This window comes from Vanessa cardui, chromosome 18, assembly GCF_905220365.1.
Source record: "Vanessa cardui chromosome 18, ilVanCard2.1, whole genome shotgun sequence".
NCBI lineage: Eukaryota > Metazoa > Arthropoda > Insecta > Lepidoptera > Nymphalidae > Vanessa > Vanessa cardui.
Genome location: NC_061140.1, coordinates 12656793 through 12669327, shown reverse-complemented (window position 1 = coordinate 12669327; position 12535 = coordinate 12656793).

The window sequence follows — 12535 nt, the reverse complement described above, 5'->3', positions numbered from 1 at the left end:
TTTGTTTGTAAGGTTATATAGAATCTCTTTACATGGAGAGTAACAAATGGGATGTGTGTCAAAAGGGTTTTGGGCAGGGTATTACGTGTATAATAAAATTTAAGCTTTAGTTAATGACGATGGAGGATTATGAATAGGTATTTTATATACTTTTGCTTAAAGCGAGGCTTGCAAATGTTTTATGAGTAATATTTGAGATACCTTGGTATGTTTCCTAAACTCCAACGTTCCACAGAATAGAATTTTATATTTATTCTAGTGAGAGTTGAACTGTAGACCAGCTATGCCCGATTTCGGGTGCGTTTGATTTTAACAAAAAAACTTATTTTTGTAGCCTTAGTTACTCCTCCTCTTACTCAGAAAGCTGAGTAGTACTCAGCTTTCTGCCTGAAAGTCTTGTCAAAAACAGTCCAGCGGTTCCTGGTTCCAAGATTAGCTGAACAAACAAACAGATAGACAAACAATTGAAAAAATTTTTTTTTTGGTATATGCTTTGTGTATTTACATATGCATCAAGTAAAAAGGGGTTGTTTTAATATTAAAAATAGACACTCTCAATTTATGTATAGATTTAAATGTCTTTATGTGATGGTGATGTTATCGTCTTTTTTTTAATTTGGAGAAAGGAAAGCTAATGCTATACGATGCTGATAAGTAAAATGTTTCGTTGTGATCCCTCGATTGACATTCTTATAATGTTTAAAATAATTAGTGTGAATTGGTGGAATAGACTATAGCAAACAGGTGTCAGTTGTAGTCCGTAAAATTAATTGATTTCCGTTTCAATATGCCCTTGTAAAAAGTGACCGTGCCAATTTTTATTCATAATCATTCGTGCATTTATTCTATTTATTTGGATTGATAAATAATTTAAATTGCACGAGAAAATATTTATGACTGGCTATGCCCGTGACCTTGTACGCGTTTGAATTTAACAACAAATAAATAAATATTGTAGCCTAAGTTACTCGTTATTATATTAGTTATCTGCCAGTTAAAGTCCCGTCAAAATCGGTCCAGCCGTGCCAGAGATTAGTGTATACATACGTTAAGTAAGAAAAGGCTATTTCAATATTACATACAGACATTCCAATTTCATTATCTGTATAGATAATAATACTCAGATTTATTGAAATGGTACTAATATTTTTTTGCGAGGCGGCAATTCTCGAGAGAACGAAGCGAATTCCTAGGGAATTAATTATTTGCGCCTCATTGGTCAAGTAATCCTTAGTAATTATTTGGCCAAAGAAGGTCACGCGCTTAACCTGTGAGGGCACAAGGACAATAATTTGGGAGCTGGGTTTTTGAAATGGAGGGACTACTCAGAAGATATTACAGTGAGAAACTCCAGTTGCTTAAATCCATTACATAATCCGATGAGACCACAACCCCCCTCTCCGATTCAGTGTAGGACTAAGGGTTTTACGAATTTCCCGATGTACTGGTTAAGCCAACTTTCTAAACTCGAGCTGCTACTGAAAAACCCGTATCAGAGTTTGATCCCAGGACCTTGACATTTCATGCGAGCAAGTCACTAAGACCAATTCAATAAATGTACCATTTCATGGTAAGTGCTCACTTCCGTCTTCGGACATTGAATGGCATTCATGCCATTAAAGGGATAATATAATAAATTTGTGTGAAGATAATAATGTATTGTATGCAAACAGATTAGATTATAATATATATAATTAAAATTATAGTAAAAAACATTATTTATATTTAATTATATGATGGTTTTTTTATCCTAACTTTACAGTCTATTCATATGTAAATAGTATTTATTAAATAAAATAAACGATGGTATATGTATATTAGCAAACGAGATTAATCTGATGGAAAATAGCTACCAGTACCAGGGCACCTTCAAAGCCGGCTGGTAGGTGCGTTGCCGTTTTATGAATAAGTATTCTTGGTATTGGAACAGCTTGGTGAAATTATTCTTCAAACTAATGGTCACAACAAGGCGAGCAGCTTGACGTTTAAAGTTTTTATGTTATATTCATTGCAAGACAATAAATATAATTTATAATGTATCTTTTGTCTATACAATGTATAATCTCCGTTGGGGCAAATCCGGCTTTATTTAATACATAATAATAATAACTATCCCTATCAATGTTTAAGAAAAAATCCCTGGGGTCCGAAGCTGAAAAACTAATCGCCGAAATATATCAATTCATCCGGCTAGCAAATTTCCGAATGCTAAGAGGCTTAGGACCGTCCTTATTGATTTCGCTGAATGAACGAAGATCCACTGAATGTAAGATTTGACGGCTCAAACTTCACCATTTAATGAACGGATTAAGTAGCGAATATAGTCAGTAGGAATTTCAAACGCTTAATACTGAGATAATTGGTTCTTTCATGTCATTTAATGAGAAGAGTTTTAGTATATTTTAAGTTGTATCTTATTATATACATGCATATTTGTATGTATATATATCTAAACATTAATTGCTGTACAATGTTCGGTGTAATTTCAAATCATTATAAAATGATCTCATGTTAAAATCATCTGATGAATAACCTATGATACAGTAAAATTTCATCCAAATCCGTTGAGTAGTTTTTCGTACAAGAATAACAAACATACATACATTCATCCTCAATGGGTCCCTGGAAGAAATCTTATAAATATACAGCCGCTAAACTTACTCAAAATTACCTTAAATTACAATATATATGTACACCGTTAAATTTTCTATCTTCAAATAAATAGGGGTGGGTGTCTTGTTTCAAATTATAAGATCGTAAGTAAACTAAAGTTTTCTCTATTTTTTCATTCTGTAACTATATCTTATTATGAATACCTCTATGATAATATCTTTATCGCGTCCATTGTTATAAAATGATACGCTATTATAGTTAGTGTGATAAAGTTTAATTTATTCATATTTTTATGATATTTCATAATCATAATTATAATTAATCTAAATATTTTTTGTTCGTTTTCAGTTTTTATAGTATATATTAATGTTATATCATAGTAACAATCTATTTTTTTAGTCATAATTATGATGTCCACAAACGTGAGTGTGCGCTGAGATTGCCCAGTGGTTAGAACGCGTGCATCTTAATTGACGATTGCGGGTTCAAACCCAGGCAAGCACCACTGAATGTTAATGTGCTTAATTTCTATTTATAATTCATCTCGTGCTCGGCGGTGAAGGAAAACATCGTAAGGAAACATGGATCTGTCTAATTTCATAGAAATTCTGCCATAAGCATATTGCACCAACCCGCATTGGAACAGCGTGGTGGAATATATTCCAAACCATCTCCTCAAAGGGAGTTGAGGCCTTAGCCTAGGATTGGGAAATTTACAGGCTGTTAATTTACTTATAATTTACAAATGTGCTAGCTGTAGTTATGGTATATTTCAAATTTTGATTTGCGTTGTCTTTATTATATTTTATTTATTTTTGAAATAAAATTACAATTTAGACCTTAACACTATGACTGATGAATCATTGTTGTCTGTCATCTTATGTATTTCGGTGTTAAATACGCAGACGATTTCAATAAACCTTGTAACTACTTGGTGGTAGGAATTCGTGCAGGCTTTTTGGGTACCACTGCTTATCAGATAAACTATATAGCACACAGCGATACTTAGTATTAGGGTATGAAAGATGAGTGAACCAGTGCCAGGGACATAACATCTTAGTTCCCAAGGTTGGTGGACTGGCCATGTGTGGTATGGTTACTATTCTTGATCTTCATGATTATTGATTATTATCTGGTGATCCATTTGTCGCTTATATAATAAAATATATGCTAAAATGCAAGAGAACAAGGAAAATTGTTGTATGTTGGACTTAAACAATTCTGGTACATGTATAAATATTGGACAACATCACATTAATTACTCTGATCCCAATGTAAGTAGTTAAAGCACTTGTGTTATGGAAAATCAGAAGTAACGCCGGTACCACACACACCCAGACCCAAGACAACATAGAAAACTAATGATAATCTACATCGACTCAGCCGGGAATCGAACCCAGGACCTCCGAGTACCCGTGAAAAGCGGTGTACTCACCACTCGATCATGGAGGTCATCAAAATAACTCCAATTCTAGTACGACAAAATAATTCCAAGAAAGTACAAGGATACAACTGTAATTATATGAATAATACTCAATAAAATACGTTTATTTGATACGATCTCTTTATCGATGCAAATATTTTGTGGTATTCTGCATTCGTATTCTGGGTAATAATAATAATATACAGGACAGGCAGTCCTAGGTTTTCAAAATATGCGATGTAAATCGTAATAACGTAAGTCGAGACATATTTGATTGCTTCGTTTTTTTCTTTTTGCTATGACATTGACCTCACGACAGCTGAATTCTCCATACCGGAAGTCAAAATAATTGACGTATACTTGAGGAATAGTAACAAAACATTGTTTGACGTAACTTGAAACGACGTAAGTAAGTCGAAGACTACCTTTTTTTCGCTGGAAAAGCGCTTTACGCGCTTCCCCCACGAGATGGAAGGTGGGGGGTGTGTCTGGGATTACCTGGTTTCCTGGACGCCGAGTGCACCCAGGTCCACTAGGTTTACGAACTAAAAAACCAGCGGTACCCTCTCCGTCGTTCGGCGGGCGCCACGGGATCACTTACGCATGCTACCGTGAAAGTCGAAGACAACCTGAACCTAGTAGGTACCTATTATACTCGTATATCGAAGTAGTTAGTTATTTTGATAAAATAGTATGAAATACATTTTATAAAGCTGTATTTCTATATTACACTAAATTCTTAGACTAAAAAAACTTAAAAGTGTTTGAATCTTCATTCATTTCAGTGAATTCTATGCGACGAGTGCTCCGTCCGGGGCGAGCGCTAGTCCAAGGCTTACGAGCGCCACTATTGCGTCTATTCACGGAGCATTTTCAATTAAAGCGCCACAATAAAGATTAACAGAGCGGCTGGAGTTCGGGACGCGTCGAAAAATCCGCGGGACGTCGCAAATCCGCCGGAAAATACCCGTAATCCGCCACAGAGTAGTATTTAACATAAGCCTCTGTTATCGGCGGGCGCACGGCCGCCTAATGGCGGCGTGGTGCGGTGGAGCCCTAAGTACGGTCAGTGTAACCGATGAAATACGATATGCTAGTTATGTACTTGCTTAAATTCTATACATTTCTGACGTTAAAACTATTTAGAGAGCGTAAGAATTTACATTAAGATAGAAAACTACATTTAAATACTTACTGTGAAAATCATTACCGCGAAGAATATTAAGATTGCTTATGTTACCTCATTGAGTATTAAATTTATGACAGCTGAATTTTCAAGGTTGGGAAAGTTTTGGCAATGTAAAAAATGGTTAAAAAAAATTGCCACGTCAATGTTTATTCCACGCCATTTTTTTTAATATCAATGATTACATTATTGTACAAATCGTTTTTTTACACCCAGGCAACACTTTCTCTCTATTTCCACTTTTAAAAACTACAACTAAAATTGCAGATTTGTTTCAAATTGATTTAAATTTAACTTATTGCTGCGCTGGGGTGCCATTTGATAGGGGTGACATTTGACTCAAGAGCTGGACGAGAAAAGTCTACACATATGTATGTATAAAATACTTTACTGCACTTTATCATTCTATGATATTCTTAGGCAGCATTAATCAAGAGTAATTGCTTTTGTTTATTTGTATTTGGTTAATGAAAGCAGTTTAAAATATATATGCACAATTTAATACAAGAAGCGCGAATTCACAACAGCCCACGATGAAGTTCCAATCTTAATTAACATTCAGAATATTATCTGATAAATATACAATTACGAATATTTTCATTTCGTACATTCAATAATTTCAGATCTGATATTGTTTATGAACTTCCCAAACATTTATTAACATGAATATTTACTTCAGTAACGTCGAGATGGACACATATTTATAAAATAAACACGTTTTTGCTGGGTCGAGTGGTGTGTACACCGGTTTTCATGGGTACGCCAATCCGAGGTCCCGGATTCGATTCTCAGCCAAGTAGATTATCATTAGTTTTCTATATTGGATCTGGGTGTTTGTGTTACCGTCGTTACTTCTGATTTTCCATAGCACAAGTGCTTTAGCTACTTACATTGGGATCAGAATACTGTCTTATTAATTAACTTTGAACTATGAGTAATTAGAAATAATGGTTTAATGTTTAATAAACTGTCAGATTGTAGACTATTAACTAAAACACACTAACCGTTGACCCGAAATTATAGTATATAATTACTTGGTGGTCGGGCTTTGTGCAAGCCCGTCTGGGTAGGTACCATCCACTCATCAGTTATTCTACCGCCGAATAACAGTATTCAGTATTGTTGTGTTCCGGTTTGAAGGGTGAGTGAGCCAGTGTAAATTTTTCCCTCTAAAACCTTATCAAAGTCGTGGAAAACTAGAATTAAACAAAAAATAGCAAACAAAACTGTACAATGAAAGTTTGCGTGTCAAAGCTTGTTCATAATAGCGGCCACGAAATCTTTAAAGACCTAACTTCAAACAAATTACCATAATAGCGGAGCGGTATCTTCATAGCAACCCTTATGTTAATAGTTTAAGCCCGAGATGGATTGCTAACGGTCAGTCGATTTAACCCTCGGGAGATAAACTAAAAAGTGTCCGGATATTCGCCGACAATAACCTGGCCGACTACAAATTTGCCGAAATGGCCGAACGGCGACATTATCAAGTTACAGCCGAGCGCGATTTATAAATAATTTATTTTAAATTGTACATAAGTGTTAGTGATAAGAAAGGTCCGTTCAGCCTTATATTACTATGTACAGTCGGGGTAAGAAAATTTTCGTCACCTTAAGATCTATTTTAATGTGCTCAGTATGAGCGATAATCTGCTTTACCGATCGAGAATGACTTATTACGTCGCAGACATTTGATGTTTAGATTCAAAAGGTACTAAGAGTTTAAGACTTTATACAGGAATGAATTTGGAAACTGACCAAGACTTTCGTATTCTGACTGTACATAGGGTTATACTGGTTAAAGTGTATATACGCGGTTAGCCAATGATTAATAATAATCATTCCTTAATCAAACTTAGCCTTTTCAGAAAGGTGTTATTTAATGTAAAACATCAAAACAAGTATAAAAACTCAATTTTCCGTAAAGACTACATCAGCTCAGCTTCCTTAAGGCATATAAGGTAACATTTGTCGCCCGTGGCTGCGCTCGTGTTTAAGGGTGTTGGTTTGCATATGTCAGGTAAAAAAGTGCCCTACGTCCTTTCTTGGAGTTCGAGTTTACTTCATACCAAATTTCATAAAATTCGGTACAACGGTTTTGTCGTGAAAGAGACATAAGAGTTACTTTCACATTTATAATCACTATCATAACATATTATTAAACAAAGTCCTCAGTCGCGGATAAACTCCAAAACTACTGAACGTTTTTATGACGTTTTCACGAATAGACAGAAGGATTCATAAGGAAGATTTAGGTATACAATTATTAAGATTTTTGTGTAAATTAGTTAATAGAATAATTGTTAAACTTATCAGGAAAATATGTAAATAAAATAAAGCTAGGGCCGCTAGTATTAATATAGATTTGCAACAATCACCCACCTTTGCCGCCCTTCACCGGCGATCTCTCTACACTTGTATCCCAAATTATTTATCCGTGATACGTGCAAAAATGTCCGTCCGACCCGCATTAGTCACCTTATCTACCTGCTGCTAATGCGCTACCCAATAAATATTACGAAATGATAACTCCCGCCAACTTGCGAGCCCACCAGATAGCCCTTAGAATTATATGGGGCCATGTTATCTATATTTGAGCGGGTTTCGTAACGATAACACCTGAAAATTGCGTAGCTTTGACATGTGTTATGATGTTTTGTTTTTATGTCGGCGGCGGACATCAAAAGGGTAGTTTGATAATGAAACGTAACATTACTATATTATTTATCTAAAGGACTAGCAACATACCTTCCTAGGGCTATTTAGATAGGAACCGTGTTGGGCATTATTAACCCCTTATTCGTAGTTTATTACTGCTCGACTACCGTAAGCTTAGAATTTCATTTATGTGGAAAATAAGTTGAGTCGAGATGGCCTAGTGGTTATAACGCGTACATCTTAACCGATGGTTCAAACCCAGGCAAGCACCGCTGGTTCATGTGCTTAATTTGTCTTTATAATTCATCTCTTGCTCAGTGGTGAAGGTAAATATCGTAAGGAAACCTGCATGTGACATATTTCATAGAAATTCTGCCACATGTGTATTCCACCAACCCGCATTGGAACAGAGTGATGGAATATGTTCCAAACCTTCTGCTGCAGCAGTGGGAATTTACAGGTTGTTGTTGTTGTTATTGTTGTTGGAAAATAAGTTTCATCTTATAGCCAATATTTTCCCTTTTTATGATATAGCTAGCTGAAAAGACAGAGGGGTCACCTGATAGTTAACATCGTCATCACCTTCCATAGATAAAAGCGTTGTCAGAAATATTAACCAGAGCTTACTTCGTCAATGCGCCACCAACCTTGAGAACTTCGATGATATCTTCCTTGCATCTGTAGTTACACTGGCTCACCTTCAAACCGGAACACAACAAAGCATTGCTGTTTGGCAGTAGAACAACTAATGAGTGGGTCGGCTTGTATAAAGCTCTACCACCAAGTTAGATATTCCTAATAGTCCTTTATTTCAATACATTTAGATAATTTGAATTAAATTTCAAAGTTTTAGGTTATAGACAGTTATCTAAACACGTTTCGCAGCGAATAAATATTTATTGTTACACATAATTTGAAAACAATGATATCTTCTAATGCATTCATTCGAATTTTATGGTCTATAAATAGTTTTAAAATTGATAATTAATTGGAGAGAATCGCGTCGCAAATAATCTGTAGCTATAAAATCATTAAAGATCACCATAGGCCTTAAGTCCTAAAAAAGTATATGTGACATATACAGACTTCAGCGAATTGTTTCATGGTACTCCTATATTTGCCAATAATTACTTTTCTGGTTTATGGTTTTAATAATCTTATATTAATCATTATTAATCTTATAATTCGGATCTAAAAACCAGAAATAGTTTTATTTTTATTGACGAACTTTGACCGGTACGTTAGGCATTGCCATTATAGACAGAAGGATTAAATCTTAGCTCCTGTTATGGTGCATTGATGGTGAATGTAATGTTAAGTATTTCTTATAATCAAAATCAAAATAAACTTTATTCAAGTAGGCTTTCACAAGCACTTTTGAATCGTCATTTTACAATTAAGTTAAGCTACCACCGGTTCGGAAAGTAGATTCTACCGAGAGGAACCGGCAAGAAACACAGTAGTTACTCTTTTTCAACGTTTACAAAATAGAAAGTCAAGTTAGTTAAATATAATTATTTAAATTAATATATCCTGCTTGGAACCAAAATCAAGTAAAAAATGTCCCACTTCTGGGCTGAGGTCTCCTCCCCCCTTTAATGTTTGGATTTTACTCCACTATGATACTTCATTATGGGTTAGTGATAGAATTTTATTGAAATTAGAGACACGTAGATTCGTCACGATATTTTCTTTCACAACCAAGATATCAGTGATATATAGACATAAATTAAACATTTTGAAAAATTATTGGTAAATATTCTAGTACTAAAAAACTTACCTGGGCTTGAACCCGCTCTCTTGATTAATATGCACGCGAGCTGATCACTGAGTGATCTCTCTTACATCTCTCGAACCTTTAGATATTGGCATTGTAAATAAACCTTTCCTCAAATTATGAATGCGCCGCTAACCACTGATCTAAGATTAATTGTTTTCGCCTCAGATTCATCTCTGATTACAATTTGTAATGCACGTTCTTTTGTTTTTCCTTCTTATTTGATTGTATACATCTGCTTATTTATATTTTTAAATATATCACAATGATGTTGTTTATACCCATTGACCTTGGAAAATTATGATTATAAAAAATAAATTGGTAAAAGAGGCATATTATTCGATACAAGTTTTTATAGATGATAAAAGAACTTGGAGTTAATACCTGTTGACTTCCATGCAGAATATATTATATGTATATTATTTTAACTAACATAACTTTGTATTTTAAATATTGGAAAAGAGTAATGATTGAGTTTGTTGCCGGTTCTTCTTCGTAGAATCTACATTCCAAGTGTGTGGTAGCTTCGCTTCACACTCAAAAGTACTTGTAAAAGTATTATATAATAAAGTACATTTAGATTTATTATTCGTTGGCACCTCTTATATTATTAATAATGACACACTGCTGGGCTCGCCTCTTAATGCACAAATTTGGAGATTACACCACTACGGTGCTACAGTGCAGACTTAGGGTAGATTTCCCTATAGGCCGAGGAGGTCAGGGCCTAGAGGGCAAAATTTAGAGTGCCGCAAAATTGGTTGAGATTTTTCTTCACTAGTCGCTGCATATTTTAACCCACCCATTACCATAAGAGAACTCAGAAACTGGTCCCAGCTATGCAATGTTATTGGACGTAAGGAGATTTCGATTATTAAAATGTTCATGCAGAAGAATATGTGTTATAATCATTTTCGATACATGAAGTTTGTCATTCTGTTGCCCTTTAAAACCGAGTCATACGATACGATGTCATAATCAGTGGTGTTTGTACGGAATCGAAGTTGATACCTCCATTTTTAATTTTAATGTTCAATCTGTTGGACCATCCTTTTCTAACTTATAAATTGTACAGTGTAGCTACAAGTATAAGGGATATATTAACATCTTAATTCCTGAGGTTGAAGGCATATTGGTATGTAAGGAAAATTTAAAATTTCTTACGATCAAAACGCAACCATGCATACAATAATGAGGTGATCCATTATCATATCCTGGAATATTTTATAATTAAAAAAAAGTTTTCAGAAACAATTCAAAAAAATAAAATATACTATTTATTAAATTTTTAATAACAATAACTAAAGCGATTTTTAACCTGTGGTTTATATTTATGATTATACATAAGTATTATGGACAACAGTATTCACGATTAATGTTTTCAGAGCAGAGCAGAGCATAAGAACTGATTAATTATTTCCTCATCCTGTATTAATACGATATTCATATTTCATTCCATATAATATCATATTAATTTCCGTCTACTGTTTCCATATTAACTAACGTGAACCATAAATAACCTTTTTCCAAATTTAATTCATATACAACAAAACAGTTACAAATGATTTTCGAAATTCGAAATTTGAAATTGGAATAAAATCACATAAGAGCTTTTTAAAACAATAACATTATCTATACATATAACAAAATTTGAGTTTCTGTTTGTAATATTAAAATACACCTTTTTGAATGAATGCAGATGTATATAGTAATAATGCAGGTATATGTACCGTGTATATAACACGGTACATATACCAAAATAACATTTTTTTACAATTTTTGTCGGTCTGCCTGTTTGTTCTGGCTAATCTCTGGAACGGCTGGACCGATTTTGACGGAACTTTCACTGGCGGATAACTGATATAATAAGGAGTAACTTAGGCTACAATCATATTTTTTTGTTAAATTCAAACACGTACAAGGATGCGGGCACAGCTCGTGTACAAATAAAAATGTTAGTAATTGCTTAAATATAAAAGTAGTTACAGGGTGTAGACTCATCCCTTAGGCGAAGGTCAGCTGGCGTGCAAGTTAATTCTGCGTGGCGTAATTTATAGCGACCCCAGAGCGCCGGCCGCACTGTAGCCATATATTAAGAATTAATTTTTCTATTTGTATTTAGCCAAGGAATTAAATACCTCGATAAATCTAATGCTCTTGCTTTATTCTAATACTTTTTCGCATTTATACTAATTTTACTCGTCTTATTTTATGTTAAAGGCGATGGTTTAGTAGTTAGTTTAATTGATGGTAGGGCGTAGTTAATGCCTAGGTAGGTACCACCTAGTAAAGTAAAGTAACAGCCTTAAGTGCTGAGATAAGGCCTCCTCTTCCATTAAGGAAAGGGGGTTGGGACTAATTCCACCACGCTATTCCAATGCGGGTTGGTGGTACCACCTATTCATTATATATTTTACTGCTAAACAGAAGTACTTAGCACAATTGACATGACATGACATCCTAGTTTGGGAACTACGTGATGTTAACACCAACTTCGAGATGTAGGTGGTGCATTGGAAACATAAGGAATAATTATTATTTTTTACATTACGATTGTCTATGGGTAGTGGTGACTACTTACCATCAGGTACAAAATACGAATATACCAAATAATATATAATCGAACTGTTATAGTATAGGAAACTTTAAAGATTGTAACGTATAGATTTAGCAATGTTATGTAGTAAGTTGAGAGGATATTTCAGGTCAGTAATACTTGGCTATGAGCTAGCGTGTATTTCTAAGGCAGGGAGAGATAATTGATAGGTAGGTGCAGATGTTACATACTTTTAATTACCAATCCAAATTATTTTTAATCATGTTATTAAAGTAAAGTAAAGTAAGTGCCTGTACATTTCCCACTGCTGAGATAAGGCCT